The sequence below is a fragment of the Giraffa tippelskirchi genome, chromosome 6, assembly GCF_054371585.1.
Source record: "Giraffa tippelskirchi isolate mGirTip1 chromosome 6, T2T-mGirTip1v1.2.pri, whole genome shotgun sequence".
NCBI classification, from domain to species: Eukaryota; Metazoa; Chordata; class Mammalia; order Artiodactyla; family Giraffidae; genus Giraffa; species Giraffa tippelskirchi.
The window spans coordinates 87,458,088-87,484,373 of NC_137280.1; the positions used below are offsets into that span (position 1 = coordinate 87,458,088).

Sequence of the window (26,286 nt, forward strand, 5' to 3'; positions counted from 1 at the left end):
TAAAATAAAGCAGTTAACATTTGATAAACCACTTTTTTTCCTGTAAATTAAAAACTATCCTACAAAGGTCAATATAGTCAAAGCTATGGTTTTTCCAGTATTCATGTATGGATGTGAGAGTTGAACCATAAAGGGTGAACCACAAGGAAGGTTGAACCATAAAGAACACAGAAGAATTGGTGCTTTCAAACTGTGATGCTAGGGAAAACTCTTGAGAATCCCTTGGACTGCAAGGTCAAACCAGTCAATCCTAAAGGAAATCAACCCTGACTGTTCATTGGAAGGACACATGCTGAAGCTGAAGTTCCAAAACTTTGGCCACCTGATGTGAAGGGCCAACTCATTGGAAAAGACCCTGATGCTGGGAAAGACTGAAGACAGGAAGAAAAGGGGGCAACAGAGGATGAGATGGTTGGAAGGCCTCAACAGCTCAATGGACATGAGTTTGAGCAAACTTCAGGAGATAGTCAAGGGCAGAGAAGCCTGCATGCTGCAGTCCATGGGGTCACAAAGAGTCAGATATGACTGAGTGACTCAACAACAACAACAATAAAAGGAAGAAATTGGCATAAAGTGGCTCAAGAGAGAAGAGCGCTACAACCACACACAGCATCATGGAGGAGCCTTTAAAATACAAAATAGAGCCTGACAGTAGATCCATGAAAAAGAGATAATTGAACTCAGAACATCATCCCATCATATATTCCTATGTGATAATAAGGACATTACGTTAAACCACTTCCTCCTAGGACAACTTGTTATACAGCAACAAACTGATAAAATAATCCAAGTGAAGAGAGCTGAGGAAATTAAAATAATATATTGCTTCTCAGTCTAGGCAGTTCTGATAATTTAATAGCACTCTGTTTTTCCAGTCTATTTCATATAACTGTGATTCCACTAAAAAGTGACTTCACTGAGATTTTCTTATAGGACTTGCTTGTTTGTTCAAACTGTGAGACTCTAAATCTCAGGAATAGACAGGAATTTAAGCTGTCTAGTGAGCCACACTTTGGAGACACACAAACACATACACACACACATATATATATATATGATATTTATATTGTTTATTCAGTACCCTTCCAGTGTTTATGATAAAACTTAGAATGGGGAAAGATTTACAGCACTGGAAGAAATCATATCTGTAAGCAACATTGTAAGTTTTCAAGCAGAAGAAGAAATATAATTCAATATACAATATATTTACACCAAACAATGCTTTACCCCAACGATAAACCAATACACATGGACACTGATCTTATATACATCAGTAAGTAAATATACACCAGAAAAAAATAGTTTGTCTACTTAAAATCTGGCATAAATTCTTGCTTCAATATAGTTATGATCATCTCAGACTCTAGAAATTATGTCAAACACTTTAATGAAACTTATGTTTCACATAGACTACAAATGGAGATATGCATTTGATAATCAATATTTCCCGTGACTCTGGTAGCCAACATGGACGCTGAGATATATAAAGTACAAGATCTTTTATGGAATAAAACCAATACCCTGTTAGAAAACTCACGATATGATAAAGTCTACATTTTCAGGAAGAGCAATTATGGTGATGTACAAATGAATGATGAGCAAAAATGATAAATTGTGGTTTCAAAATTTATACTCTTATCAGTTCAGTTCAGTTGCTCAGACACATTTGACTCTTTGCGACCCCATGGACTACAGCATGTCAGGCCTCCCTGTCCATCACCAGCTCCCAGAATTTACTCAAACTCATGTCCATTGAGTTGATGATGCCATCCAACCATCTCATCCTCTGTCATCCCCTTTTCCTCCTGCCCTCAATCTTTCCCAGCATCAGAGTCTTTTCTAATGAGTCAGCTCTTTGCATCAGGTGGCCAAAGTATTGGAGTTTCAGCTTCAACATCAGTACTTCCAATGAACACCCAGGACTGATCTCCTTTAGGATGAACTGGTTGGATCTCCTTGCTGTCCAAGGGACTCTCAAGAGTCTTCTCCAACACCACAGTTAGAAGGCATTAAGTCTTTGGCATTCTGCCTTTCTTAAGGTCCAGCTCTCACAACCGTACATGACTGCTGGGGCATTCATAGCCTTGACACATATGAGTAGATTACAGAAGCAAAGTAAAAAAGCTTAAAAGAGTCTAAATTTTTTTTAACTGAACTGGTACAGAGTCGGCGTGAAGGACTCTGAGCTTACGTCCCCACATGGAACAAACTATGTAATGGTGGCTCTTAAAGCTCTCTGCTCCCTGCGTGGAACCCTGGGAGATCTCTAAGATGGTAACTCTGTCTCCTAGATCAGGTAATCCTGGACTCACTTCTTATCCCAGTAGATTTTCTGGAGCCCCAGTGATCTTAGTAAATGTGGAGCTCAGACATAGTTATTACAACTGCTTGTTGATCTGTACCTGCTCTGTGCCAGGTAATTTCCTGTGAGCTCTACAATATTATCAACCTCTCAACTCATTAGGCAGCATTTCCCCAGTTTATAGATGAGGAAAAGAATGCCTGAAAGGCTTATTTCCTGTAAAGAGGGAAATATTCACGAAGCTCATATAAACTTGTGTATACAGAAGCTGAATGATTGAGCCCACCATTTACATCAGACATGAGGTGGGGAGGAAGATTCTTGATGGAAAAGAGCTCAAACTACCTACACCTGACTCTTAACACTGGACACAGTCTTGATACTCACAGAGTGGTCCACAGAACAGGACCTGCAACATCAACAACATCTGAGAGATTATTATAAATACAGAATTTCTGTGACACCCTAGTCCTGTCAAATCAAAACCTGTATTTAAATACTATGCCCTAGTGATTCATATATACATTGATGTTGGAGAACTGCTTGTTTAGAATAGTGTTTCTCAACCTCATCACTATTGACATTTGTGCTGGATAATTCCCTATAATCAAGGCTGTCCTGTGTTTTGCAGTTTGCTGGACTGCATCCCTGGCCTCATCACACCACATGCCAGTAGCACTTCCCCAGATGTAACAATCAAAACTTTCTCCAGATGTTGCCAAGGGCCTTCTGTAGGCAAAGTCATCTCTGATTTAGACCCACTCGCCTAAAGCAAGAGAACTAGAAATAGATTGTATAATAATCAAAGCACGCACCTTAATCAGCTTCTAAACTTGGGCCTTTGAATTGTGGTGCTGGAGAAGACACTTGAGAACCCCTTGGACAGGAAGAAGATTAAAGTTTGCTTTAAATCCTAAAACCTTAGGATTAAGTCAACCCTAAAGGAAATCAATCCTGAATATCCATTGGAAGGACTGATGTTAAAGCTGAAGCTCCAATACTTTGGCCACCTGATGGGAAGAGCTGACTCATTGGAAAAGATCATGATGCTGGGACAGACTGAGGGCAGGAGGAGGAGGGGACAACAGAGGATGAGATGGTTGGATGGCATCATTGACCCAATGGACATGAGTTTGAGCAAACTCTGGGAGATAGTAGAGGACAGGGAAGCCTGGTGTGCTGCAGTCTGTGGGGTTGCAAAGAGTCAGACATGACTGAGTGACTGAACAACAATAGCAACAACTTTGGGCCAGTCACCTAATTCTGAAAAATTGAGAAGGAAGGTCATAATTGCACAGCCCTCATAGGACGGACCTTTGCAAAAAATAAATGAGACAATATGTGTAAGATTCTAAGCCCAGCCCAACACATATTAAATGATCTAAACTTTTCTCTTATAATTTTTCATAAATGTTTCATAAATAAGAGAAAATGCCAGCTTTTCATCTGTAATAAAAGGATGAAACTCCTAATTGATGTGTCAAAAGCATTATGAAATCAAAGATGATTTTTAACTATGGCTTTTATAGCAAAGGAACTCGGTTCACTAATTTATTAAAGAAGAAATGGTAAATTTCTGGCAGTGTTGGGAGCTGTGTCCCCACCACAAGTCAATCCTTTTGAGATGCAAGTGAATTAGTCAGGTTCCTCAGCCTTAGATTTGGAGAAAACCTGGTCTCAAGGTTGTAAAAAGTTTAAATGTTAACTGGAAACCAGAAGTGTTGATGGAGTAGTATTGATAATAAGAATTAAATACACCTGATATCTAAGCTCATCTCTTGGGAATTGCAGGAAATCAGCAGGAACAATTTCCTGTTTTATGCAGACCAGTTCCCACTGGCAAATGGGCTCAGAGGTTGGAGTAACAGTGGAAAATGTGTTAATGAGCAGATGTAGTGAGCAGATAAAGAATATATAGAGCTGTAAATGTCTCCACTGTTGTAATGTCTGAGCGGTTCCACCTTGAGCTGGAGTGGTCATGGTTTTTGCATCTGGATTCCTAGGTCTGGCTCTGTTTCACTCCTTCCTGGTCTCTTGCTGAAGACAGAGCTTCCGCCTCCATCATCAACCATCCAGTGAGGAATTTGAACTTCCACACAGAGGTCAAACTCTGAGTTACCATCCAGGTGGCTACCAGACACACATGTACACCCATGGCTGATTTATGTCAATGTATGGCAAAAACCACCACAATACTGTGAAGTAATTAGCCTCTAATTAAAATAAATTAATTATTTTTTTTAAAAGACCCCAATTGATACTGCAGAAGAAAGAGAGAATGAAACCCAAGAATAATTACCTGAGGTTACCTGAAAACCTAAACATCTGGCTCAGAATGGAGAGATCTCCATGTTTGTTTACTTGATAGAATAATTAATTCAGAATCAATATATTTAATAAGTTGAACAGATAAGTGTCTATTGGATTCAGAAATTCAAGGACTATTGTCGACAGTAAAGTTTGGGAATGAAAATTTAGTTGAATGAGACTCAAGTGGGAAACCTAGTGTTGTCAGTAAAATTTGAACATTTCCGAGGAGACGAGCAATTAGGGAAGCAGAAAAATAAGCAATTAGGTGAGAAACATTTTTCAGTGAAGTGATTATATTTTATTTGTATGATTTTGATTTTAATATGGGATATATATGAGCATCAAATCAATGGACATAGGCTGCTGCCTTGTCACTACAGTTCTTGAGACACATATTTCACAGAATCGTCTCTAATACTTCATATTTACTTGAAAAACTGCATTTCATATGTAAGCAGGCATATGGTACAGGGCTTAACTTTGCAATTACTTCATTATGTGAGAGACCAAATATATTTTGGGGTTTATTGGCCATTTTTCAATACTTTACTGCAAATTGTGTATGCACATTCTTTGCTTTATATACTGCAATCTGAGTGTTTTTATTTATTTTCTTTTTTGTCCATATCATTTCCTTCATAGTTTATTTCATCTCTAGATCTCAGAGAAAAAGCCAGGAATTTCACTCCAACGTATGGAGGAAGGGGAGGATGAGATGTATTTTTAATGCTTTGACAAGATTTCTGTGCTAAAACTAGAGAAATGTCCTCAGATGCTCAGTCATCTCCAACTTTTTTGTGACCCCACAGACTGTAGCCCACCAGGCTCCTCTGTCCATAGGATTCTGCCAACAAGGATACTGGAGTGGACTGCCATTTCCTCCTCCAGGGGATCTTCCTGATCCAAGGATCAAACTTGTGTCTCTTACGTCTCCTGCATTGGCAGGTGGATTTTTACCACTAGCAAAGGGCTTCCCTGGTGGCTCACAGGGTAAAGCATCTACCTGTAAGCTGGGAGACCTTGGTTCCATCCCTGGGTTGGGAAGATCCCTTGGAGAAGGAAATGGCAACCCACTCCAGTATTCTTGCCTGGAGAATCCCATGGATGGAGAAGTCTGGTAGGCTACAGCCCACGGGGCCCGCAAAGAGTCAGACACGACTGAGCGATTTCACTTTCACTTTTTACCTGGGAAGCCCTAGAAAAATATGTCAGATATCATTTCTATGACACCATTTCATCCCAAACGTCTTTAAGCTGCAACCACTTCCCCTTGCATCTCTGAATTCTATATCTCAATTTCTCTTTATTCTTATTTTTATTGCATTCTTTCAAACAAAAAATTATAGTTTTTCAAAGGAATTTGCTACTTGACATTTAACTTCTATATGTGTGTATTTTTGTTTAATGTATTTGTTGGGGTGTGTGAGAGTTTATGGGTATGGTCAGATCTAATATTTGGTTATATTTTTTCTCCCTCCCATTGCATTTTAAGCATAGAATGTTCTCCTCATCTGTAGCAGTAATAAACCACCTTTTAATATGAATTGACATCTTATTTCGTATGTTTTAGCAGTAATGCAAATTTTTGCCTTTAGTGGTTAGATCTATTTTAAAAAACTTCCGTCATTTGCTGACATCTTGTGGAATACATGCTTTTGCTTTCAACTGAAGATAACTTGCATCTTCCTCATAATCATGTTTAAGCCCATATATGTTTATTTAGGTTAAAATTAAAATGTTAGTTACTGCTTCCCACACAATTTTACGATTACATTTTATATTCTTTGTAACTTTCTTTTCTATTTAATTTATATTTAAAGCCTGTGTTAATGTGACTATTGTTATTTTATATTTTCCCTTCAGGTATTCATCTTAGTATTTCATTCAATTTTGTTTAACCAAGTTGTTTTCAATCAGGTGTATTTAACCTGCTTTTATGCCCCATGCTAGTCTTTTTATTTATAAATTCCATTTTCTAAAAATTTATTTCTATATTAAGGCCCATATTGATGAAACCACAGAGTGAATAAAGCAGATGGGGTCCCCGCCCATTTGGGTCTCACATTTTAATGGAGAAAGAAGATGTGGTCTCTTGAGTCTGAACACCTTGCTGCCTGTTCTCTCTGCAACCTGCCCCTTCTGCTGAACTCTTAATTCACATTACTTTTCCCTCAGCAGGTACTGGTCTTTTTTTAAAACTATTCTTTCAATTACTGCAACTGATTAGAAATATTCTGGACTGTGTCCCATAGCAAAACATACCTTTTACCTGTGATCCAGCATGTGTGCACAATGAAGCAAGCAATACATATTTGCACATGCCAACATACACACATGTGCGCGCGCGCACACACACACACACACACACAGCTGAACAAAGAAAATCAAAATACCCTGATGTGATATGCTGCACTCTGGATTTATCACTGAACTGGTATGGGAAACAGTTAAGTTTGAAATAGGAAGTCCTATTCAGAGATGGCACGAATGATTCCTTGACATGGAAATTTCATTGAAAAATATGGATACTGAGTTTTTGAGTGCAAAATATAAATTGTAGAATTTCAGCTGTGTTTGCATTGCCAATTTTTGAGAAAAATATACTATTTTGTGTTCCAGGCAGTCACATTCACCACATGAAACCAGGGAATGATACGCAAATAACAGAATTTCTTCTCCTGGGATTATAAAAGAAACCAGAGCTGCAACCTCTCATATTTGGGCTTTTTCTCCACATGTACCTGATCACTGTGTTGGGAAACCTGCTCTCATCATCCTGGCTGTCAGACTAGACTCCAACCTCCACACCCCCATGTACTTCTTCCTCTCCAACCTGTCCTTTGTAGACATCTGCTTCACCTCCACCTCCATTCCAAAGATGCTGAATAATATACACACAAAGAACAAAATTATAACCTATGAAGGCTGCATCACCCAGATAAACTTTTTCCTACTCTTTGTTGGATTGGACAATTTTCTGCTTGCTGTGATTACCTATGACTGCTTTGTGGCCATCTGCCACCCCATGCACTACACAGTCATCATGAACCCACGGCTCTTTGAACTGCTGGTGCTGATGTCCTGGGTGATGAGTGTCCTGAATTCCTTGTTACAAAATTTAATGGTGTTGTGGCTGTCCTTCTGTACAGATTTGGAAATCTACCACTTTTTCTGTGAAATTAATCATGTGGTTCAATTTGCCTGTTCGGACACATTTCTTAATGTTATGATGATGTATTTTGCAGCTGTGATGTTGGGTGGTGGTTCCCTCATTGGGATTCTTTATTCAAAATTCTAAGTTTCCTCCATAAGAGGAATCTCATAAGCTCAGGGGAAGTATAAAGCATTTTCCACCTGTGCATCTCATCTCTCAGTTGTCTCCTTATTTTATTGTACATGCCTAGGAGTGTACCTTGTCTCAGCAGCTACTCACAACTCACTCTCAAGTGCAACAGCCTCAGTGATGTACACTGTGGTCACACCCACGGTGAGCCCCTTCATCTATAGTCTGAGGAACAAAGATATAAAGAGGGCTCTGGAAAGAAAAGAATCAATGAGATGGCAGTTTTATAAAAGCCAGTTGTCCTGGGGCTGATGAAATACCCATGATTTAAGGGATCTAAGACTCAGAGCCAGAAGTTGCTGTTTTTTGATCAGATTGTTGAAATACAACTTGCCCTTTCTGCTTATTTCTTGGAATTTCCTTTCGTTTTTACTCAAGTCCTCTACACAATTTGCCCCTCCCTTTGTTAAATTTATATATTTATATATATATAATCATAGTTTTGCCCTATGTCCATACAAATAACACATTTAGATATTCCCCAAACTTTCCCATACCTGGATTAAAAATATTTGAAAATTTTAATATCTTACCTGGGGAAACAGATTTCCTAAAACTTACTTCTCAAATGACATATGTCATGTCAAATAATTTCCCTGAAAGAATAATCTTGTTTTACTCACATGCAGAAAACAAACTATGCCTGGCAACTAAGGCCATTTGTACAATTTCATTGTAGAGGAATGTATGAAGCTACAGATTTTACTTCAGACCATCATTTTTGTGTTGCTACCATATCTTCTATTCATCACAGTATAGACATTAACTTGTCTGTTTAAGTCTCAGCCTATTAGTAGATATGCTCTTGGCTAACTGTATCTGAGGCACTTAACTGGTCTCCATTATGTACTGCAAGACTACACAGCCATTTTCCTCCCAAGTCTATAATGTGGTTGGATAGGCCCTTGTGGTGTTTATTATGATTGTAGTATGACCCTCAGCAATATGAGTGCCAAAGAACTGATCTTTTTGAACTGTGGTACTGGAGAAGACTCTTGAGAGTCCCTTGGACAGCAAGGAGATCAAACCAGTCACTCCTAAAGGAAATCAACCCTGAATATTCACTGGAAGGACTGATACTGAAGCTCCAATCCTTTGGCCACCTGATGCAAAGAGCCAACTCATTGGAAAAGACTCTAATGCTGGGAAAGGAACACGAGTGAGAGACTAAGCCCAAGCACAAGAGGAGAAGGGGGAGACAGAGGATGAGATGTGGTTGGATGGCATCATTGACTCCATAGACATGAGTTTGAGCAAACTCTGGGAGATAGTGAAGGACAGGGGAACCTGTTCACGGGGCTGCAAAGAGTTGGGTTCAGCAACTGAAAAAAACCTCAGCAATATCTATTGGGGAACTGAAAAAATACAGTAATAACAAATTCTGGAAGGTACACAGCATGACCAAGATCTATGTACTTAAGTTATGTAGAGAGACAGATGGAGAGAGAGAAAGATCCAACTGGGGGCTGTACTTTATTGAGTTCTGAGGGTAAGGTGGCTAGGATTCTGCTAGTTCATTATTTAATGATGAATACATAAGGCAGAATGAGAGCATAACCAAGGAAAAGCAGGCACTCTTGAGTTCAGTTATCTATTTACTCATGGGCTTGGGTCTTCTGGATCCTTGTCTAGTAGCTGTTGTCATACAGTGGGCAATATGTTTATTTAACATATTGTCTTTAAAAAGGATGCCTCAGAAATCCAAAGCTGAATTACTGGCTCTTGCATTGTAGTCGAAACCTTAATCCAGATACTTAAACTGCAAACTTGCTAGTGTCTCATAACTGCACTTCTGGTTTCATTTGATTATTCACTTGGTGATCACAAGTGTGTTCAGTCATTCAGTCATGTCTGACTCTTTGTGACCCCATGGACTGTAGCCTGCCAGGCTTCTCTGTCCATGGGATTCTCCCAACAAGAATACTGGAGTGGGTAGTCATTCCTTTCTCCAGGGGATCTTTCCCAATCAGGGATTGAACCAGGGTCTCCTCCATTCCAGGTAGATTCTTTATCATCCAAGCCACCAGGGAAGGTACCTGCTGGAAAAAAATTGATTTTTAGACACACATACCTCCCAATGAAATCTACATGGAAAGACAAACTGGAATAAATTTACCTGATACTATCTTAGCGTCACAGATGACCATAAATGTGAGGAAAAAATGTTAAATCACAAATTTTGTTACAATGCAAAATGTTTATTTTTCATGCCACACATCTATTAATTAAGGCATGGAAGATAGGTGCCTACAAGTGAAAGGGTTTATTCACTGAAGTGGGGGATTGGTTACCATATTTTATTCCTAAATTATTATCCTCTTTCTGCTTGAAAACTTGTAATTCTACCTACTTATATGACTTTTCTTATTGTTCTAAAACTAACTCCACTTTCCTAATATTTGTAATAAACACGAAAAGGGATAGCGATTGAATGATGTCAGTTCATCCATTTCCCATCTCCTTTATGTTCAGAAATCAGTCCATTCTTTGTGATCAGAGGATGATCCACACACAAGAGCTTGATATCCTGCCCAGACATTGATATCTTGCCCAGGTCACCAGTATTTCTCCACAAACATGCTTGTCTATCTACCTCTCCTAGTTACCTAGAAGAGAACCTCAAGGTAGTCACTTGTTACTACACTGATCTGAAATACATTTGAATAATAGAATGATCATGGATGTTCTCCTCTAACATCAGAATATATGACAAAAATAAAAAGCTACAGATTATTAAAATTGCCCTCAGTTCTATTCATTTTCATTATTGTGTCAGTTAGCTATTGGTGCCTAACAAGTCATTCTATATCAAAGGGATATACAATAGTACTTTTTTTTAATCAAAAGAAATTACATAATGTGGAGTTGTACTGATTTTTTTATGCCTCATGAGTGTGTAAGTCAGCTGTCAATCTCTACATTGTATTTCTAAGGCTCATCCATGATGTTGAGTAGGATTGTATTGATCTTCTCTCTTGAATCAATTTTTTATCAGTTTACTGCATTTCTATATCTAGGTTAAGCTTCTATTTACAGATAAAAAAGAGTTTATCACTTGGATTACTTAAATTTAATAACACCCATTCTACATCCATAACTGAAACTTTGCTTCCTTCCCAGTTAGAAGATATATCTCCCACCCTTTTTAAGTGAGAAACTGCTGCCTTTGTTCTAGATTCAAATCTTACTCATGCACCTTTAGATTTTTTTATTATTTAATTAAATTATTGGAGTACAGTTGCATTCAATAAATTGCGTATTTAAAGTGAGCAACTTGATGAATTACAGGGTCTCTACAAAAATTAAGAGAACATTTGTTGTTGTTGTTCAGTGGCTAAGTTGTGTCTGACTCTTTGCAACCCCATGGACTACAGCACGCCAGTCTTTTCTGTCCTTTACTATCTCCCAGAATTTGCTCAAATTCGTATCCTTTGCGTTGGTGATGATATTTAACAATCTCATGCTCTGCTGTCCTCGATTCCTTTTATCTTCAACCTTTCCCAGCATCAGGCTCTTTTCCAATGAGTTGTCTCTTCGCATCAGGTGACCAAAATATTGGAACTTCAGCTTCACCATCAGTTCCTTCCAATGAATATTCAGGGTTGATTTCCTTTAGGATTGACTAGTTTGATCTCTTTGCAGTCCAAAGGACTCTCAAGAGTCATCTCCAGCACGAAAATTTGAAGCATCAATTCTTTGGTGCTCAGTTTTCTGTATAAGAGAATATACTGCATGTTTATATGTGTGTGTAATTTGACAGTGATAACAGCTTTAAATGCTTTGTTACATAGTTGCAAACAATTTAAGCTCTCTGAACTTCTTGTCTCCTTATTTCTGAAGGGAATGTGGGATACTAAATGTAACTTCATATAGATGCCCTGAGAAATAAACAAAATGAATATAGAAATTCGTGAATTTCTATATTCAATCTTTAGTCTAAAGAAAACACTCAGGTGAAAATGTTCTGTTTCTATGTGTGTGTGTTTGGCTACAATTTTCTTTCAAATAAGCGTAATCTTATACATAAATGTAGGGGCTTCTCTGGTGGCTCAGTGATAGAGAATCTGCCTGCCAATGCAGGAGTCATTACTTCAATCCCTCAGTGAGAAGATACCCTGGAGAAGGAAATGGCAGCACAAGCCAGTATTTTTGCCTGGGAAATTGTCGGAGCCAGCCGACGAGTCAACGTAGACACAAACGCGGGATTCTTCGGCTTAGAAAGAAACAGACACAGACACAGAGAGACACAGACACAGACACAGCGGGGCGTTGAGAGGATCACTGCAACCTGTAATGCCAGTGATGCCCGTTTATTTTTACACACAGAATTATATACCCTTATACTATCATCAAAAATCACCTAAGTAACATGCATCAGAAATCACCTTAGTAACATAAATCCATCAATCAAGATCCCATGATTATCTTATGATTTTGTATCTCAGAACTCAGGTAACACCTAGGCAACATAAAGCTATCAATTAAGATCTCATGACTCCATATCTCAGGACTCAGGTCGTATCTCTGGACTCAGGTCATAAAAGCCATTTGTCCTGCGTCAGATGCGCTCTAGAAGGCTGCAAGAAGTTTCCCTAATAAACAACAAGAGGTGGCGGGATAGAGAACTATGTCTGGACTCGACCCTTGAGTTAACAAAGGCAGCCCCAGCCCTCAAAGCAGAGCCTGCTTGTCAGGTTGCCCTGGAATTAACCCTTGAGTTAACAAGGCAGTTCTTCAAGGCACGTCCTGCTCGCAGGTTGCCCCCCGCAGGAAATCCCATGGACAGAGGAGCCTGCTAGCTACAGTCCATGGGGTAGCCAAAGAGTTGGACACAATCTAGTGACTAAAACAGCAACAAATAATATCCATATGTACACACACAGATAAGATAGGATTCCATCTTTTATTTTTAAAGGAAACTAAAAAGAAAAGTAGAGAGAATAGAAACAAAATGAATGAACATTTCAATTAATATAAAAGAAAAGAATGTAGAAATATAGACACAAAAATTTAAAATACAATGGGTGACCTCTGTCTTCATACTGGATTACATTTCCTGCCTTAATGTCACAAGGCATCATAGTCAGGCAACTTTTACAGTATGTAATGCATAGATCATTGTATCAGCTAATGGTATGAAATAACTTCATACTGATTTAAAAGTTTTTTTTCTACTTAATGTGGGTTTTCAACATAAAATGCTCTTATTAAAGTAACTAATGAATGAGCTGAGAATGTTAAACTCAATTTTTGCCAACAAATTTTATTGAATGAATGTCTATATTAGGTTTCTGTTGCTGTTGTAAAATATCCCCAAACTATTGGTTACAATAAATATGTGCTATTGGAGTTCTGGATATCAGAAGTGTAAAATAAATGAGTCTCATTGGATTAATGTCAAACGTTAGAAGGTGGTTCACGTTGGCAGCATAGGAAGATCAGACACTGACCTCAACCCACAGACACACCAAATGCGCAGCTACACATGGATCCATATCTTCTGAAATTGTTTGGTTCTGAACCAGTATACTGTTTTGATTATTGTAGCTTTGTAATATATGTTGATATTAGAGAGTGTGGCAACTCCAGCTTATTCTTCTTTCTCAAGATTGCTTTGGCCATTTTCAGTCTATTGTTTTTATACATACGACTTTTAGAATTATTTTTCCTAGTTCTGTAAAAAAGAAAGTGCCTTTGTTATTTTGATAAGGATTCCATTGAGTTTGGAGATTGCTCTGGGTGGTATGGTCATTTTAACAATATTAATTATTTCATTGTATATCTTTCTGTTTTTTGTGTCATCTTCAGTTTCTTTCATGAAAGTTTTACAATTTTCAAAGTTCAAGTTTTTTGCCCCTTTAGTAAATTACTCTTCAGTTATTTATTCTTTGATGTGACAGTAAATTATATTTTCCCATAATTTATCTTTCTTATAGTTCATTATTGATAAATAGAAACTTAACAGATTTCTGTATATTAACTTTGTACTATGCAACTTTACTGAAAACACCTGTTATTACTGGTGGTGTCTTTAGGATTTTCTGTCTACAGCATCAGGCTTCCATGGTGGCTCAGTGGTAAAGAATCTGCCTGCCAATGTAGGAGACATGAGTTTGATCCCTGGGTCAGGAAAATCCTAAGGAGAAGGAAATGGAAACCCACCACAGCATTCATACCTGGGAAATCCCATGGATAAAGGAGCCTGGTGAGCTACAGTCCATGGGGTTGCAAAAGAGTCAGACATGACTTAGTGACTGAGCATGTATGCATATATAGCATCATGTCAATTGCAAGCAGTAACAGTTCTTCCTTTCCAGTTGGATTATTTTCATATCTCTTTCTTATTTGATTGCTCTGCCTAGGACTTCTAATGTAATGTTGAATAAAATTGTCAAATGTGGGTATCTTTGCCTTGTTCCTGATTTGGGGAGAAATACTGTTAACTTTTCACTAGTGAGCATAACATTGGCTATTGTTTTGTCATATACGGCCATTTTTTTATGTTGAGGTATTTTCCTTTATACCCACTTTGTTGAGAGTTTTTGTTATAAATATATATTGAATTTTGTCAAAAGGTTTTTTTTGTATCTATTCAGATGATACTACAAATTTTATTCTTCATATGTTAATTAGAAGTATCACACTGATCAGTCTATTGGTATTTAACCATCCTTGCATTCCTGGGGTAAATCTGAATTGGCCTTGGTGTGTGACTCTTTTAACGTATTGCTGAATTTTGTTTGTTAATGTTTTGTTGAGCATTTTTGTATCTATATTCATTGGTGGAATCAACCTGTCATTATCTTTGTTGTGGTATGCATGTCTTGTTGAACAATGAAGTTATAACAGCCTCTGGAATGAGTGAATACAATATTCATTCAAAATAACATGCCAACATGAATTTTCATTCAGAATAGCTAAAACCACCTACACCTGAGTTGCATAGGCCCACAGCCTGGCTACTCAGAGTGGTCCACAATCTGAATATCTGGGCCCTCCAGGACCTGATGAATCAGAATCTGTATTACAACTACAACCATAGCTGATACCTATGCACAGTGAAGTTGGGGAAAGGATGGTCTAGAAGAGGCTTACTCACCTTCTCATGCTGACAGTTGAAACGGGACAATTATTTGTATTGAGAATTGCAGGTGTTTAGCAGCATTCCTTCAGACATTGACAAATATTCCTAGGGGCAAAATGATCTTGGGCTGATCAGTCTACAATTTGAAAGCCGGAAGCATCCTGGCAGAATTCTGATTAAGGTCCTTTCTATACTCAGTTTGAACCTTTAGGCATATCATTAAATTCCTTTAAACACATTTCTGCAATGTGGAATTGTGCTCATATTAATACTACCTCATAATATAAAGTTTTCTAAAAGGTAATTTGGACAATGCCCAAAAGATGTCAACCTCAGGTGAATAGTATTGAAATATCTACACATAACATCTACAATTAACAAAATATTTTATGGTGCTGCTGCTAAGTTGCATCAGTCGTGTCCAACTCTGTGCGACCCCATAGACAGCAGCCCACCAGGCTCCTCTGTCCCTGGGATTCTCCAGGCAAGAATACTGGAGTGGACTGCCATTTCCTTCTCCAAAATATTTTATAGTGAAGGGCTAAATATCAGCTCTTAGCTTGTGATGAAGTTTGAAATCCCTAATTCTTGGACAAGTGTTTTAAGAAGCCAGAGATTGTGGTGCCCCAAATTGCGTTTCAGTTCTCCCCTTTGCTGAAGAGAGGAATAACAATTTTCTGAGGACAACAAGGCTGTGTGCTGACTATAAAGCAACCTTTTAGGGATCAAATGTACCTAGTCCTGACAAGTTCCTTAATGTCAGACTTTGGAGAAAATACTAATTCAGGGTTGGGATAATGTGATTGAGGTTAGATCTCCAAAAATCAGGAAAGATTGAGGACAAGTTTAATAAAAGACTGGATTCACTTGACTTCTAACCTGATCTCTAGGGAACAGAGAGCCATTAGGAGAAATTGCCTTTCTGTTTATTCCAGAGGCCCAGAGGGAAATCATGTACTTAGCGATTGGAATAATGGGAGGGAAATGTGCCTAGTCAGCAGGTATAGAGAGCTATTAATATCTCCCCTGCTGAGGTCCCTTAGTGTTTGTATCCCTAAGCTGGACAGGACATGACAGATGCTTTGAAGTCATAAGTCTGGATCAGGAGCCAATGTTTTACTACTACTCTCTGCTGTCTTGTCTGATAACAGAGCTTCAGTTCTCATCACCAACAATTCAAAGAGTAATTCAGATTTCAACCAGAGAACTCCCTCTCTGAGACCCCATCTAGGTAAGTCTGAGGAACTAGGAGGTGTTCCAGGAAAGATTCAGAGAAAATGGAACCTGAGAATTTTTATCTTAAATCACCTGAGAACCTAATCAGTCTAGCCCAGAAATGAGAGCTCACTGTGTTTGTATTCTTGATTAACTAGTGAAGTATAATTGATTTATTTACTATGTTAATAAGGATGTGTCTGTTTGAATCTGCAGTGCAAGCTGACAAGGAAGTGATAGGAATGGAGGGTCAGTTTGATGACATTGTAAAGTAAGTGAGATAAAAATATGGTTCCAGTAAAATTAAAACATACGTGAGATTTGCTCTTCAGAAGAGTAGGAAAAGTATAGTATTACATGTGGAGGACTATGCAGCAAATAAAGAGTGTTTTTCAAATTTCTAAGTTGCAGTATATTTGAGCATGTTCTGCATTCATTAAGAAGATCCAGGTCAAAGGAGGTAAACATACCTTCCAACAGCAGTTTTGTTGTTGTTCAGTTGCTAAGTCATGTCCAGCTCTTTGCTACCCACGAACTACAGCATGCCAGGCTTCCCTGTCCTTCATTATCTCCCAGAGTTTGCTCAAACTCAAGTCCATTCAGTCAGTGATGCTATATAACTGTCTCATCCTCTGTCGCCCCTTCTCCTCCTGCCCTCAATCTTTCCCAGGACCAGGGTCTTCCCAGGTGGTTCAGACAGTAAAGAATCTGCCTGCAATGTGGAAGACTTGGGTTCAACCCCTGGGCAGGAAGATCCCTTGAGAAGGAAGTGTCAGCCCACTCCAGTATTCCTGTCTGGAGAATTCCACGGACAGAGAAGCTTGGGGGCAGGTGGCAAAGAGTTGGACATGACTGAGCAAGTGGCAGGTTTACATTCTCTACTGCAAATTGATTGTGAAAATTATTTACTCAGTTTATGTATAAGGATCTAAATGGCTCAGTGGTAAAGAATCCGCCTGCCAATGCAGGAGATTCAGGAGACTCAGTTTTGATCCCTGGGTTGGGAAGATCCTCTGGAGGAAGAAATGGCAAACCATTACAGTATTCTTGCCTGGAAAATCTCATAGACTAGAGGATCCTGGAGGGTTATAGTCCATAAGGTGGCAAAGAGTCAGACACAACTGAACACCTACCCTTGCAAGTTTTTAAATATTTTTTCATGTTTTCAGAAAAAAGTGATTTTTTTTCCACTAAGTTCATTGTTTGACATCAATTATTTTAAATATATATTTAGATATATGTGGGGAGTGTGTGAAAGTGTACACATTTTGTATGATCAGTTCTATTAGTTAATCATGTCACACCTTTACGTATAATTATGTTTTATATGGAGAAAAATTTTCTGCATCCCTGATAATAATAGCAGACTTTTATATGCATTGTTTTCTTATTTCACATCTGTACTTCCTTATTGGTAGCTTTTTTGCCTTTTGTAGTTAGATTTGTTTTTAAGAATAATAATCATCTTCTCCCCTCTTGTGGAAGACATTTTTGGTATTCAACTGGATACTGCCTTTTTTCATAAGCATATTGGAATCTGTTTATGTTTTTGTTGGTAGAAAAGTGAAAGTGAAGTTGCTCAGTCATGTCCAACTCTTTGTGACCCTGTGGACTGTGGCCAACCAGGCTCCTCCTGTCCATGGGATTCTCCAGGCAGGAATACTGGAGTGGTTGCCATTTCCTTCTCCAGAGGACCTTACCAACCCAAGGATCGAAACCAGGAAAGTTTAACTTAATATACAGTTCCTTTTTCTACTTTTCAAACATTGTATCTTTATATTTCTTACATAATCTTTAATTAAGAGACCCATGTAAATGTGATTAAATTTTTACTTCATATGTCTTATTTCATAAGTCAGTCTTAGATTTTTATTAAATAACATTTAATACAATTGTTTGAATCCACTAGTTTTCACATGGTTTTATTTTCCTTACCATATTTTTTATTTTGTGAATTCTCATTTCTTAATTTTTTTCTATATAAATGCACATATTTTGTAAACACAAAAGTGAACAAAATATGAAGTCTCTGTTCCTTTGGACCTTAAATCATAATGGGAAAGGCCTATTACATAATATAAAAGTGTGGATATGATATGCTGTCCTCAGAGATAAATCATGTTCAGTTCAGTTCAGTCTCTCCAGTCGTGTCTGACTCTTTGCGACCCCATGAATCACAGCACGCCAGGCCTCCCTGTCCATCACCAACTCCCGGAGTTTACCCAAACCCATGTCCATCGAATCGATGATGCCATCCAACCATCTCATCCTCTGTCGTCCCCTTCTCCTCCTGCCCCAAATCCTTCCCAGCATTAGGGTCTTTTCCAATGAGTTAACTCTTCACATGAGGTGGCCAAAGTATTGGAGTTTCAGCTTCAACATCAGTCCTTCCAACGAACACCCAGGATTGATCTTTAGGATGGACTGGTTGGATCCCCTTGCAGATCAAAGGACTCTCAAGAGTCTTCTCCAACACCACAGTTCAAAACCATCAATTCTTCGGCCCTCAGCTTTCTTCACCATTCAACTCTCACATCCATACATGACCACGGGAAAAACCATAGCCTTGACTAGACGGACCTTTGTTAGCAAAGTAATGTCTCTGCTTTTAAATATGCTATCTAGGTTGGCCATAATTTTCCTTCCAAGGAGTAAGCGTCTTTTAATTTCATGGCTGCAATCACCATCAGCATTGATTTTGGAGACCAAAAAAATAAAGTCTGACACTGTTTCCACTGTTTTCCCATCTATTTCCCATGGAGTGATGGGACCAGATGCCATGATCTTAGTTTTCTGAATGTTGAGCTTTAAGCCAACTATTTCACTTTCCTCTTTCACTTTCATCAAAAGGCTCTTTAGTTCTTCTTCACTTTCTGCCATAAGGGTGGTGTCATCTGCATATCTGAGATTATTGATATTTCTCCCAGCAATCTTGATTCCAGCTTGTGTTTCTTCCAGCCCAGCATTTCTCATGATGTACTCTGCATATAAGTTAAATAAGCAGGGTGACAATATACAGCCTTGAGGTACTCCTTTTCCTATTTGGAACCAGTCTGTTGTTCCATGTCCAGTTCTAACTGTTGCTTCCTGACCTGCATACAGGCTTCTCAAGAGACAGGTCAGATGGTCTGGTATTCCCATCACTTTCAGAATTTTCCACAGTTTATTGTGATCCACACAGTCAAAGGCTTTGGCATAGTCAATAAAACAGAAATAGATGTTTCTCTGGAACTCTCTTGCTTTTTTAATGATCCAGCGGATGTTGGCAATTTGATCTCTGGTTCCTCTGCCCTTTCTAAAACCACCATGAACATCTGGAGGTTCACGGTTCATGTATTGCTGAAGCCTGGCTTGGAGAATTTTGAGCATTATTTTACTAGCGTGTGAGATGAGTGCAATTGTGCGGTAGTTTTAGCATTCTTTGGCATTGCCTTTCTTTGGGATTGGAATGAAAACTGACCTCTTCCAGTCCTGTGGCCACTGCTGAGTTTTCCAGATTTGCTGACATATTGAGTGCAACACTTTCACAGCATCATCTTTCAGGATTTGAAATAGCTAACCTGGAATTCCATCACCTCCACTAGCTTTGTTCGTAGTGATGCTTCCTAAGGCCCACTTGACTTCGCATTCCAGGATGTCTGGCTCTAGGTGAGTGATCACACCATCGTGATTATCTGGATCATGAAGATCTTTTTTGGACACTTCTTCTGTGTATTCTTGCCACCTCTTCTTAATATCTTCTGCTTCTGTTAGGTCCATACCATTTCTGTCCTTTATCGAGCCCATCTTTGCATGATGTTCCTTTGGTATCTCTAATTTTCTTGAAGAGATCTCAGTCTTTCCCATTCTGTTGTTTTCCTCTATTTCTTTGCACTGATCACTGAGGAAGGCTTTCTTATCTCTCCTTGCTATTCTTTGGAACTCTACATTCAGATGGGAATATCTTTCCTTTTCTCCTTTGCTTTTCGCTTCTCTTCTTTTCCCAGCTATCTGTAAGACCTCCTCAGACAGCTATTTTGCTTTTTTGCATTTCTTTTCCATGGGGATGGTCTTGATCCCTGTCTCCTGTACAATGTCAAGAACCTCTGTCCATAGTTCATCAGGCACTCTGTCTATCAGATCTAGTCCCTTAAATCTATTTGTCACTTCTAATGTATAATCATAAGGGATTTGATTTAGGTCTACCTGAATGGTCTAGTGGTTTTCCCTACTTTCTTCAATTTAAGTCTGAATTTGGCAATAAGGAGTTCATGATCTGGGCCACAGTCTGCTCCTGGTCTTGTTTTTGCTCACTGTATAGAGCTTCTCCATCTTTGGCTGCAAAGAATGTAATCAATCTGATTTCAGTGTCAACCATCTGGTGATGTCCACATGTAGAGTTTTCTCTTGTGTTGTTGGAAGATGGTTTTTGCTATGACCAGTGCGTTCTCTTGGCAAAACTCTATTAGCCTTTGCCCTGCTTCATTCTGTACTCCAAGGCCAAATTTGCCTGTTACACCAGGTAAGATAAAATTTATAGTCTATGTAGTATTTTATGTAGTCTGGTGTGGAGAAGCCTCTGTATGTTAAGACTAGGAACAGAACCAGGTCTAGAACATGCCCATCAGATGTGTCCAAAATGACCAAAGCCAAAGCTAAATAATAACACAGAAAGAAATACCACAAAGAAAAATGAGAGAAGGGCCAGCACATCCACAGCTGCATGATTTTTTTTTAAAAAAACTGCTGTCAAATAAACACAGATAGGTATAAAACTCTCAGGGACATGAGGTGGATTCCATGGTGAAGCAAGTGGAGCAATAAAGGTCCAGTCAGTCTTTGGTCCCTCGAGACTGAGGTGACGTCAGCACCCACAATGTTGCCTATTCTATCTGCAACCTGGCTCCTCCGTTGGGCTCTTCATTTATATTGCTTACCCTTTGTTATTAGAACACCTCTTCTTAAACTTTTCTTGCCTTTAATGCATTGGAGTCTAGATATTTTTGACTATGTATCAAATCCATGCCTTTATTTTGTGATCCTGCATGTTTGCTCACAAAAACTAAAAATGAGCATATACACATACACGCATACTCACACAGAACAGGACAAGGAGAACCATGAAGCAATTTTGCAGGGATTATGAATGATACTTCCTAAATATTTGATTGTATTTTATTTAATTACTACAAACCTTAGTCTGCAACACTAATGGGTCTCAATCTTAGAATATAGAAAACATTTTTCTGGCATATCCTACCCTCTTACATTAGTTCATTTGGCTCTCTGAATTTGTGGGTTCCACATCTATGGATTTACCCAACAATAGGTCAGAAATATTCCAGGAAATTCCAGAGAGTTCAAAAAAGGCAAGATATGAATTTGAAACTCACCAATGTTCTTAATTATATGTACCACATTTTCTTCATTCATTCTTCTGTTGATGGACATTTAGATGACTTCCGTGACTTGACTATTTTAGATAATGCTGCAATAAAAATTGGGTTGTATGTGTCTTTTTGAATTATGGCTTTCTCTGGGTATATCTGGGATTGCTGAGTATTGCATGCGTGCATGTTCAGTCGCTTCAGTCTTGTCCAACTCTTTGTGACCCTATGGACTGTAGCCTGCAAATCTCCTCTGTCCATGGGATTCTCCAGACAAGAATACTGGAGTGGGTTGCCACGCGCTCCTCCAGGGGATCTTCCCAACCCAGGAATCCAATGAGCATCTCATTCATCTCCTGCATTGCAGGCAGATTGTTTATTGCTGAGCCACCGAGGAAGCTGCTTGCTGGCTCATATGGTAGTTCTATTTTTTATTTTTTAAGGAGTTTCTTTACTGTTCTCATAGTGGCTGTAGCAACTTACATTCCCACCAACAGTGCAAGAAGTTTCCGTTTGCTTCACATTCTCTCCAGTATTTATTGTTTGTAGACTTTTTGATGATGTTCATTCTGACAGGTGTGAAGTGATTACTTATTAGTTTTGAGTGGTCTGTGGTGACAGAAATGAGAAGGAAATCCAAAAAAGAAAAATACATGTATAAATACAATTGATTCACTTTGAAGTACTTTAGAAACTAACACAACATTGTAAAGCAAATATAGTCCAAGAAAATTAATTACAGATAAAAATCTCAAAATGCAACTAAATATACTATAGACCCTATTCTGTACATTACATCCCAATGACAATTTATATAACTGGAAGTTTGCATATTTTTACTTCTTTTACCCATTTTACTCATCTTCCTCTGGAAAACACCAATTTTTCTCTTTTCTACAAGATGATTTTTTGTTAGCATTAGGGTTTTTTGTTGTTGTTATTTTAGAAATTGTTATGGTCCGTGTGCGGGGTTGGAAAAGAATTTCCAGACGTGAGACAGAATGAGAGGAGTATAAAGTTTATTAGAGTGGGAGATGCTGTTAGAACAGTGGGCCAGCTCAAGGGAGAGCTGATGTTGAACAGGGGTCCTTAGTCCATTTTTATACCAAGGGTAGAATGAGTGGGATAGGGGTTGTACAGGTCATTTGCTGATTGGATAAGGTGGGGGAAGAGTAAAGCAAATGCCTTCTCCTTACAGGGTAGGAGAGGAGACAGGTTATACTGCTCAGGAGGACTTGAAATTCTTTAATAGTTACAACATGGGAGAGGGAGGGACGATAAGAGTCTGTTTTTTCCTGTTCCTGCATTCCAAGGCCCTCCTTGTTTTTTTTTTTTTTCTGTTCTTTTGTCCTTGGGACACCACAGAATCCACATGTGAGATTATATAGTATTAGTATTTTTCTTAGTCCATTTAACATAAAACAGTCAAGGTCCATCCATGCTATCACAAATAGCAATATTTTATTACCTTTTTTGGCTAAATTAAAAAGACATAGCTTATTTTTTCACTTATTCATTGATGGGAATTGTATTGAATCTATAGGTTTCTTTGGGTAGTATGGACATCTTAACAGTAATTCTCGTGGGAGAAGGCGAGGGTGGGATGATTTGAGAGAATAGCATTGAAACATGTATATTATCATATGTGAAATAGATGACCAGTCCAGGTTCGATGGGAGAAGGCAATGGCACCCCACTCCAGTACTCTTGCCTGAGAAACCCCATGGACGGAGGAGCCTGGTAGGCTGCAGTCCATGGCGTCGAGAACAGTGGGACACGACTGAGCGACTTTACTTTCACTTTTCCCTTTCATGCACTGGAGAAGGAAATGGCAACCCACTCCAGTGTTCTTGCCTGGAGAATCCCAGGGACGGAGGAGCCTGGTGAGCTGCCGTCTATGGGGTCGCACAGAGTCGGACATGACTGACGTGATTTAGCAGCAGCCAGGTTCAATGCATGAAACAGGGCACTCAAAGCCGGTGCACTGAGACAACGCTGAGGGATGGGATGGGGAGAGAGGTGGGAGAGGGGCTCAGGATGGGGGACACATGTACACCCGTGGCGGATTCATGTCAATGTATGGCAAAACTACCCCAATATTGTAAAATAGTTAGCCTCCAATTAAAATAATTAATTAAAAAACAATATTAATTCTCTCAATTATGAGCAGGGTATATATTTCCATATATTTGTGTCTTCTTCAATTTCTTTCACCAATGATTATACTTTTCAGTATACAGGTCTTATACCTGCTTGATTATTCCTAGGTATTTTATTCTTTTTGATGCAGTTGTAAAATGTTCTATTTTCTAATTTATATTTTGATAGTTCATGATTAATGTAGAGAAATGCAGCAAATTTGCAACTGATATTCATAGCAGCATTGTTCACAAAAGCCAAGATATGGAAATGACCTAAGATTCAATGGATGGATGAGTGGATAAAGAGTTTAAGGTGAAAGTACACAATGAAATAACACTTAGCCATAAAAAATGACACACAGAGGAAATCCTCTGACTTATGGCAGCATGAATGAAACATGAAGGCTTTATACTAACTGAAAGATGTAAAACAAAAAAAAAAAATCAAATACTATATGATCTCACTTATATGTTGAATTTTAAATAAACAAAAACAACTAAAGCTCATAGAAAAAAACAGACTTGTGTCTACCAGAAGCAGAGTATTGAGGCTTAAGAAAATAGAAAAAAGTTATCAAGAGACAAAAACTTCCAGATGTAAGTACTAGATGTAGATGCAATGTAAAAAATGATAAGTATAGCTAATGTTGGGCTTCCCTGATGGGTCAGTGGTAAAGAATCCACCTGCCAATGCTGGAGACGTGGGTTTGCTCCCTGGATCAGGAAGATCCCCTGGAGGAGGAAATGGCAACCCACTCCAGTATTCTTACCTGGTAAATCCCATGGACAGAGGAGTTTGGTGGGCTATAGTCCATGGGGTCACAAAAGAGTTGGACACGACTTAGCAACTAAACAACAACCTAACTAACATTGCTGTACAATATATAGGAAAATTGTTAGGAGAGTAAATATAAGAATTCTAATCACTAGAAGGGGCTTACCTCATGGCTCAAATGATAAAGAATCTGCCTGCCAGTGCAGGAGACCCCAGTTTGTTCCTGAGGTGAGAAATTTTTTATTTTATTTTTATTGTATCTATATGAGAAGATGGATGTTAGCTTAACCCATTGTGGTAATCATTTCAAAATATATGCAAATTAAACCTTCATGCTGTATTCCAAGAACTTACACAGTGGTGTATATCAATTATTTTTTAAATGAAACTGGAAAATAAACAGTTGACTTCTGTCTTGTTCCTGTTCAAAGAGGAAAAGCTTTCAGCTTTTCTTCATTGAATATAATGTTAGCTCTGGGCTTGTAATACATGGCCTTTATTATGTTGAGCTATGTTCCTGCTTTATCCAATTTGTTGAGAGTTTTTAATCATAAAGATAGGTTTGATTTTGTCAAGAGGTTTTTCTGCATCTGTTGAAAAGATTATACAAGTTTTATCCTTCATTTTGTTAATGTAGTATATCACATTGATTGATCACAGACGAACCATTCTTGCATGCCTGGAATAAGTTGATTTGATCAGGATACATGATCCTTTTTATGCATTATTTAGTTTTGCTAGTGTTTTGTTGAGAATGTTTGCACTGGGAATATTGGTGTGTAATTTTGTTTGCTTGTAGAGTCCTTGTCTCATTTTGGTATAAGGGTAATGCTGCCTTTATAAAATGAGTTTGGAAGATTCTCTTCCCCTTCTAGTTTTCAAATACTTTCTGAAGATTGATAGTAATTCTTTTTTCAATGTGTGGTAGAATTCACCAGTGAAGGCATCTCATCCTAGACATCTGTTTGTTGGGAGGTTATTTATTATTGATTCAATCTCCTTACTAGTGATTTGCTTCTTCACATTTTCTGTTTTATAATCATTTAGTCTTGGGAGGTTGTATTTTTCTAGAAATTTTTCCATTTTTTCTAGATTATCCAACTTGACATATGATTGCTCAAAAATGTCTCTCATCATCCTTTACATTTCTCTAGTATCAGTTGTAAAATCTCTTTCATTTCTGAATTTATTTATTTGAGTTCTGGACATTTCCTCTGCCAGGCACACACTTCCACAAACAGTCTTTCATTTCTCTCCTCTTACATGAAGGCACTGCTCAAATGGCACCTTGTTTTCAGGTCTTGCCTAAATACCCATGACAAGTTGAATGCACTAGTCACTGTCTCCTTTATAGCTGCTTTAGATTTCTTTATACTACTTGTTGCCATCTGTAAGTATTGTATAATGTTGTTAATGGCTTACATATTTTTCTCCATCATTGAACTGTAGGCACTTTTGCTCTCCAGGACCTTTGAAGTAATTGTCTAGATAGTAACTATTAATGAATCATGGTCAGACCTCAATTTACATTCCTGAAATCATGAAGAATTTTTCATTAAAACTGTAGAATACATGACTTCTTGGGGGAAAAGTTGATTGGAACAAAAATTCCAAGTCGGAGGTGGCACAGGGAAAACACTAAATCAGATCTGCACACAGAATATTAAAATTAGTTTCTTGATGGCCAAGTGTAAGGCCAATTTTAATTATATGTTTCATTCAAGTTTGTGTGAATATTTGTAATATCATT

General features: G+C 38.3%; 1 pseudogene; it reads left to right on the top strand.

Annotated features, from left to right (window-relative positions):
- Positions 1 to 1,467: 1,467 nt before the first annotated feature.
- On the top strand, positions 1,468 to 8,207 carry LOC145510830 (olfactory receptor 1571-like; annotated as a pseudogene).
- The last annotated feature ends 18,079 nt before the right edge of the window (positions 8,208 to 26,286 follow it).